The sequence below is a fragment of the Bufo gargarizans genome, unplaced genomic scaffold, assembly GCF_014858855.1.
Source record: "Bufo gargarizans isolate SCDJY-AF-19 unplaced genomic scaffold, ASM1485885v1 original_scaffold_1468_pilon, whole genome shotgun sequence".
NCBI classification, from domain to species: Eukaryota; Metazoa; Chordata; class Amphibia; order Anura; family Bufonidae; genus Bufo; species Bufo gargarizans.
The window spans coordinates 57,695-64,584 of record NW_025334372.1 but is presented as its reverse complement, the minus strand read 5'-3'; positions in this window follow the sequence as shown (position 1 = coordinate 64,584).

Genomic DNA, 6,890 nt, shown 5'->3' with positions numbered 1-6,890 from the left:
TTTTTTCGCAACCTCTGTCGAAAAGTCCTGAAATAGTAGAATTCTGTAACCTCTGAGGGTAATCGGGTGCTGCCTCCTGCGAAAGCTGCGTAGCATGGCCACCTTATCGTTAAAGTCCAAGAGTTTGAATATAACTTGGCGAAGTCTTTCATCTCCATTACGAGGAGACGTTGCAGTGGAGGCCTTGTCTGGGCCTACCCTGTGGGCACGTTCCACCCTGCAGAAGTTTAAACCCAGGGCTTCTGGCAGTTCCCGTTCGCATAAATCTAGGAGCTCTGGCTGCTTGATGGATTCAGGTAATCCCACCACCCTCATGTTATTGCGGCGGGATCTATTCTCTAGGTCATCAACCTTGGAGCGCAAGTAATCCAGAGCCTGCTGTTGCATTTGAATAACTGAGTCAGAGTCCCCAACTTGTTGCTGGAGAGAGCGCCGCTCCCTTTCTAAGTTTCCAACTTGAAGATTGGTCTGGCTGACCTTCTCTCTTAGAGAACTAAAAGAGGCCATTATGGTGGTCTCCAAAGTCTTTTGGATGTCTGGCATAATGCGCAGTGCCACTTCTATGGCCAGCTTTTTGTAATCCAGAGGGTCGGAGCTTCCCATTAGCGTCTCTGCACCCTGGGAGTTCTGAGAGCTCTCTTCTTGAAATAAAAGCGGCTAGCTATCTGCCATCTTGGCTGCGCTCTGAGAGGCTGTCTGGTGCGTGCCTGTAGATTTCTGACCGCTCCGTAGGAGGTAGCGGTCCATCGACGGCCAGGAGTAAAACAGCGACACTCGCCTCACGTCCCTCGGGGGTATCAGATGTCTCCCCGCGCTATAAAATGGTCGGTATAGTCGGCGGCAAGAGGGAGCTCTGAGCACTGCTACTTCACATGGCAGCGCCGGAACCGGAAGTCGTGTAACAAGCATTTGATGAAAAACCATGAAGTATCAAATATACCTGGTTACCTTGGAAGTTATTTCACTTTATCCCGCTATCCCCCACAATTTAGCTATTTTAGCACTTAAATATCACCTCCACAGATATAGTAGTCTTTCAATAGAATTTATTGACTATATCTAGGAGGTGACTTCTTTTCTTATGACGCACAACTACCGTATTTTTCGCCCTATAAGACGCACCCCCCCCCCCCCCCCAAAGCCAAAAGTGGGGGCGAATACTGCAGTTTACACTGATACACCACCGACCTCATGCTCCACAGTGCGCCGGAGGTGGTATCAGCAGGGAGGGAGGAGGGGCTGGGGGTCGGCATCTGGTTTAGGAATGGCAGCGGGGCCCGATGCAGTCACTGTATTCTATTGCACCGGGCCCCGCTCACTGTAGTAATCTTATCGAAGTGTAGGCATTGTTTAACAATAGAATTATTGGGGGGCATTCACACTACACAGAGACACTGTTATGTGGGGGGGGGGGATCTGTGGATGCTATTTACGTGTCATCCACAGATACCCCCCTAAAGCAGTGTCATGGCACCCACAGATGCCCCCATAAGAGCACCATCCACAGATTCCTCTCCCCCCCCCCCATAGCAGCGTCAGACACAGACCCCCCCCCCCCCATAATAGTGTCATCAACAGACCACCATTAGTTCAAAAGCGCACATTTTGGTTAAAAATATTTTTTTTCTTATTTTCCTTCTCAAAAACCTTGCGTCTTATGGGGCGAAAAATACAGTATTTTAGTTTTGATAAGTTTTATGTACAATTTGAGGGGGTGTCAATGGGGGCGAGATTTTTACCATCTCTTGCTAACATGGCATATTGGGAGGAAGGCTTTATTTTTTCTGATAACCCTTTTTCGGATGCAGTAGTCTGGTATGGCAGATACATCGACGATTTGCTTCTTGTCTGGGGCACGGATGTGTCTGCCATACCAGACGTTATAAATTATGTTAATAATAATACATATAATTTAAAATTCACCCACCATATGGACACACGATCTGTGTGCTTTTTGGATTTAAAACTGACTGCAATTTCAAATCAGAATATTCACACAGACTTTCCGCAAGGAGGTCTCGGGTGATACCATATTAAAGGCAAATGGCCATCCCCCAATAAAGGCCACCCCCCAATAAAGGCCACCCCCCAATAAAGGCCATCACCCAATAAAGGCCATCACCCAATAAAGGCCATCCCCCAATAAAGGCCATCCCCACAATAAAGGCCATCCCCCAATAAAGGCCATCCCCCAATAAAGGCCATCCCCCAATAAAGGCCATCCCCCAATAAAGGCCATCCCCCAATAAAGGCCCTCCCAGTGCAAGGAGAAACTGTAGCGATATAGCTTTTCAGAAAGAATGCCACCTAATTGGGACACGTGTGTAACATAGAGGGTACGCAATTTGGATGTTATCAAGAGCGCTAGATACAGCAAACAATCCAAAAAGAACAGAGCTCCTTTTTAAATCCAAAAAGACTGAAAAAAATACAAATAAAAAAGGCACAAAAAAGAAATAGGGGGAACTGGCAACTATATGTGAGCACAAGTATAGGTTTTTTGTCATCTCCTAATACAGAAAGCAATAAGGGAACGTCCCCCAAGTCTATCAGGATGACATTCTATATGACTTTTTAAAGAATGGATGAAGGATCGTGTCAAGGCGACCCCGCACCATAGCTAATTATTTGTCTCCATCTCACACGAGTCTCTAGTAAACCTAAAAGCACTTGGATGGAATATTTGGGGTTTTACCAAGTGCGGGGGACATCCATGTAAGACGTGCCCAACCAACTACAACCTTTGATAACGCTACACACACAGAAACCTTTCCGATAAATAATTACATTAATTGCAATACATCGGGGGTTGTCTATATGAAAAAATGCTCAATTGGCGATCTAGCATATGTGGGAAGTGCGAGCAGACAATACAAAACCAGATTACGAGAACATCCTAATTATATTACCGACCCCGGGCAGTTGGGACATCGAGTGCAGCGAATCACTTTATAAAGGAGCACAACCGAGGCCGGGACGGCTTCTGTACATACGCCATTGAGAAACGGTCTCGCCCCGGGGTGGAAATAGAAAATACTGTTACCAGAGGCTTACTGGATTTTCAGATTGAATACCGGACATCCATCGGGACTCAATCTGAAAAGGGAATTAATGTTTTTTTATCAACGATAGTGGAGTCTAATCTGTATGTAAAATAAAATGGCAAATAACATCTGAAACCGCAGTAACAAAACGCCCGAAAATACAACATAACGGGAATTGTCCGAGATGAGAAATATTATATTGGATAACATCTTAAATACATCGGCCATTAGCAGTCACACTGACCGGGGAAGATCCCCGATTAGAGGAGGGATTTTTATGTTCACACTCTGACAGCGTGGTCCATTGTGATGTGCATGTTCACACCATGCCGTTTTGGTGAACAATTTGGTCAACACTGGGTTTTTCCTCTTTTCTTACTGTTTCTCTCTTTCTTTGCGATCCATTGTATGGAAATTAATGCATTTTTGGAATGTATATTTTATTTTTATGTAATGGAGAAAAACATTTGTGTTCAACCACTGAAAACAACAATTAGTGTTTGAGTAGAAGTGCGACAGGTGACGGATTGTGAGGTGTACAGCCCAGGGTGAATTTCCATCCCCATTTTCTCGTGTTTTTTTCCTTTTTTATTCCTTCCCTTCCCCTCCCATGTTTTGTTTCCAGCCTCCCTAGTCTCCTATTGGAGGTTGATGTCCATTTTTACCCCTGAAGCTGAACACCACACAGGGTTATGATTAAGAACGTTGGAGTTCGAAACATGTTAACCTGTTGCGGTGGTGGGACGTGATTTCCACAAGATCTGCAACCAGTAATGAAATAAAGTCGAAGCAGTAACCAGAATATGAAGTGCTGGAACATTTCCTTTTATTTTGCATGGTGAGAGGACTTGTCCGGTTCGTTCCGTGCATGGGGAGGATTTGGAGAGCTGGAATTTACCTTTTTGTGAAGATCTCCACATGCCTGATCCAATGGAGCCACCACCGAGAAATACCACTGCATGAGTGAAAGAGCACTGCCGCCGGCTGAGGGCAATCCACAAGGTTGTGGGGGAGCGTCTGGGACAAGTGGTACACACTAACCCAAGACTAGTGCAGACAGATGGGTATGCCCCGGGTGATCGACGATGGTCAAAGCCAACAGCTGTCTGGGAAGTTGGATAGGCTGTCCTAGAGGAGGGTAGACCCTGCCATCCTGGTCTATGAGGTAGAGCCAATAGGGACTGGGGGGCACCATAACATGTTAAGGCGTTGCAATTTATAGGAGCCCATGTGCGTGGAAGGGATGCCTTCTCCTGCTCAGAGTACAGAGGAAATCCCCTTAGAGGAGGAGGAATGGTGGATTGTCCTTGCCCGGTACCACAGAGGCTCCGGACGTGGCAAGTTTGCCACCCAGTGAAAGTGTTGAGCAGTCAGCAGCTCCTCCCCCATCCTCCCTCCTCCCCCGCAGTCAGCAGCTCCTCCCCCATCCTCCCTCCTCCCCCGCAGTCAGCAGCTCCTCCCCCATCCTCCCTCCTCCCCTGCAGTCAGCAGCTCCTCCCCTATCTCCTGGTAAATGTGTGCGCAGTATAAAAATATCAGTGACATCCAGTGTACTTTTTCCGTAGACGGTGTCCGCTGCGGACAGTTACATTACCTGCGCCACATCTCCTATATAACGTTTTGTGCATCCTAAAAATATCTGACATTCAGTGTACTTTTTCCGTAGACACTGCGGACAGTGACATTACCTGCGCTTCATCTCCTGTAAAACGTTTCCGCATCCCAAATAGCTGTGACATTGACAACATTTTCTTAGCCGCTATTGACAGCAGCAACATTACCTGCGCGACATCTTCTGTATAACGTGAGAGAGAATAGAGGGACGGCACTGAAAACATCTGGGATGTATGGATGAATATATTCAGGGGAGGCTAAATACGCCTGATGTAGAAGACATTGGTAGGATAATCAGAAAATTGTATCAGATTTAAAATACATATATGTAATCTCAATATAAGAAAGCAAATTATAATAACAGCATCTCAATGGCAGAAATCCTGTTGGGGTAAAAGTCCTAAAAATCTATTAAAAAAAACTGTTAAAAAAGGATCTATTGAAAAAATACTCATTCTCAGGTTGTGATATCTGGTAGGAAAAGTCGATGGCGTATCTTAGTATACAATGTCCTAGTGTACCATAGCATGATGTCAATTACCCTGATAGATCGTATAATATCGATTTGTGAAGGAACGTCTTTGTAAACCTGTAGGGAGAGAGTCCCGTCTCCTACTGTGGTGTCCGGAAATATATCGCAGTGTAATATCCTGATATGAGCTGAAATAAAGCTTCCTTTGAGAAGTAATATGTGGAATAAGTATCTCCTTACTATTGGAAATAATCGCATCCGATTTAGTATATGGAGTTGGTGATGCGCTGTGGAAGCAGGTACATTACCCTCCTGGTGGCCGCCAGTGGCTCCTGCCCGCAAGTCGGCGTCCACGTGTGCCGCTCGCGCCCGCTGTATGATCCGGCCGTTGGTTGCTGCTGTTGTCGTCACTTCCGTGTGAAAAATCTCCCGCTCGATTCAATGTCGGCTTACCACGCGGAGATCAGTGGCGGGAAGAGACGTTGCAGCTTCACAGGAGGGAAAATGGGCTCCGGAGCTTCTCTTTGGTTATAGGGTCCTTATGTTTGGTGCTAGCTAGTTCCAGTAGGCTGACAATGCCCCAGCCTACTATTGAGGCAGCCTACTGGAACTAGCTAGCACCAAACATAAGGACCCTATAACCAAAGAGAAGCTCCGGAGCCCATTTTCCCTCCTGTGAAGCTGCAACGTCTCCTCCCGCCACTGATCTCCACGTGGTAAGCAGACATTGAATCAAGTAAGAGATTTTTCACACGGAAGTGACGACAACAGCAGCAACCAACGGCCGGATCGTACAGCGGGCGTGAGCGGCACACGTGGACGCCGACTCACTGACGGCCACCAGGAGGGTAATGTACCTGCTTCCACAGCGCACTCACAACTCCATATACTAAATCGGATGCGATTATTTCCAATAGTAAGGAGATACTTATTCCACATATTACTTCTCGAAGGAAGTTTTATTTCAGCTCATATCAGGATATTACACTGCGATATATTTCCGGAGACCACAGTAGGAGCCTGGACTCTCTCCCTACAGGTTTATAAAGACGTTCCTTCACAAATCGATATTATACGATCTATCAGGGTAATTGACATCATGCTATGGTACACTAGGACATTGGTTACTAAGATACGCTATCGACTTTTCCTACCAGATATCACAACCTGAGAATGAGTATTTTTTCAATAGATCCTTTTTTAACAGTTTTTTTTATAGATTTTTAGGATTTTTACCCCAACAGGATTTCTGCCATTGAGATGCTGTTATTACAATTTGCTTTCTTATATTGAGATTACATATATGTATTTTAAATTTGATAAATTTTTCTGATTATCCTACCAATGTTTTCTACATCGGGCGTATGTAGCCTCCCCTGAATAAATCTATTCCCCCATACATCCCAGATGTTTTGAGTGCCGTCCCTCTATTCTCGCTCACATTATCTCTACTACAAGCGTTGGGTACGCTTTGTCTGGATTGAGCACCGCACTCCATCTTTTTGAGTCATAGAGAGCCGCCTTATTTCTATACTATCTTCTGTATAACGTTAGCCGCTGGTGACAGCAGCGACATTACCTGCGCGTCATCTCCTGTATCACGTTTGCGCATCCCAAATAGCTGTGGCATCCAGTGTACTTTTTCCGTAGACACTGTGGACAGTGACATTACCTGCGCTTCATCTCCTGTATCACGTTTGCGCATCCCAAATAGCTGTGGCATCCAGTGTACTTTTTCCGTAGACACTGTGGACAGTGAC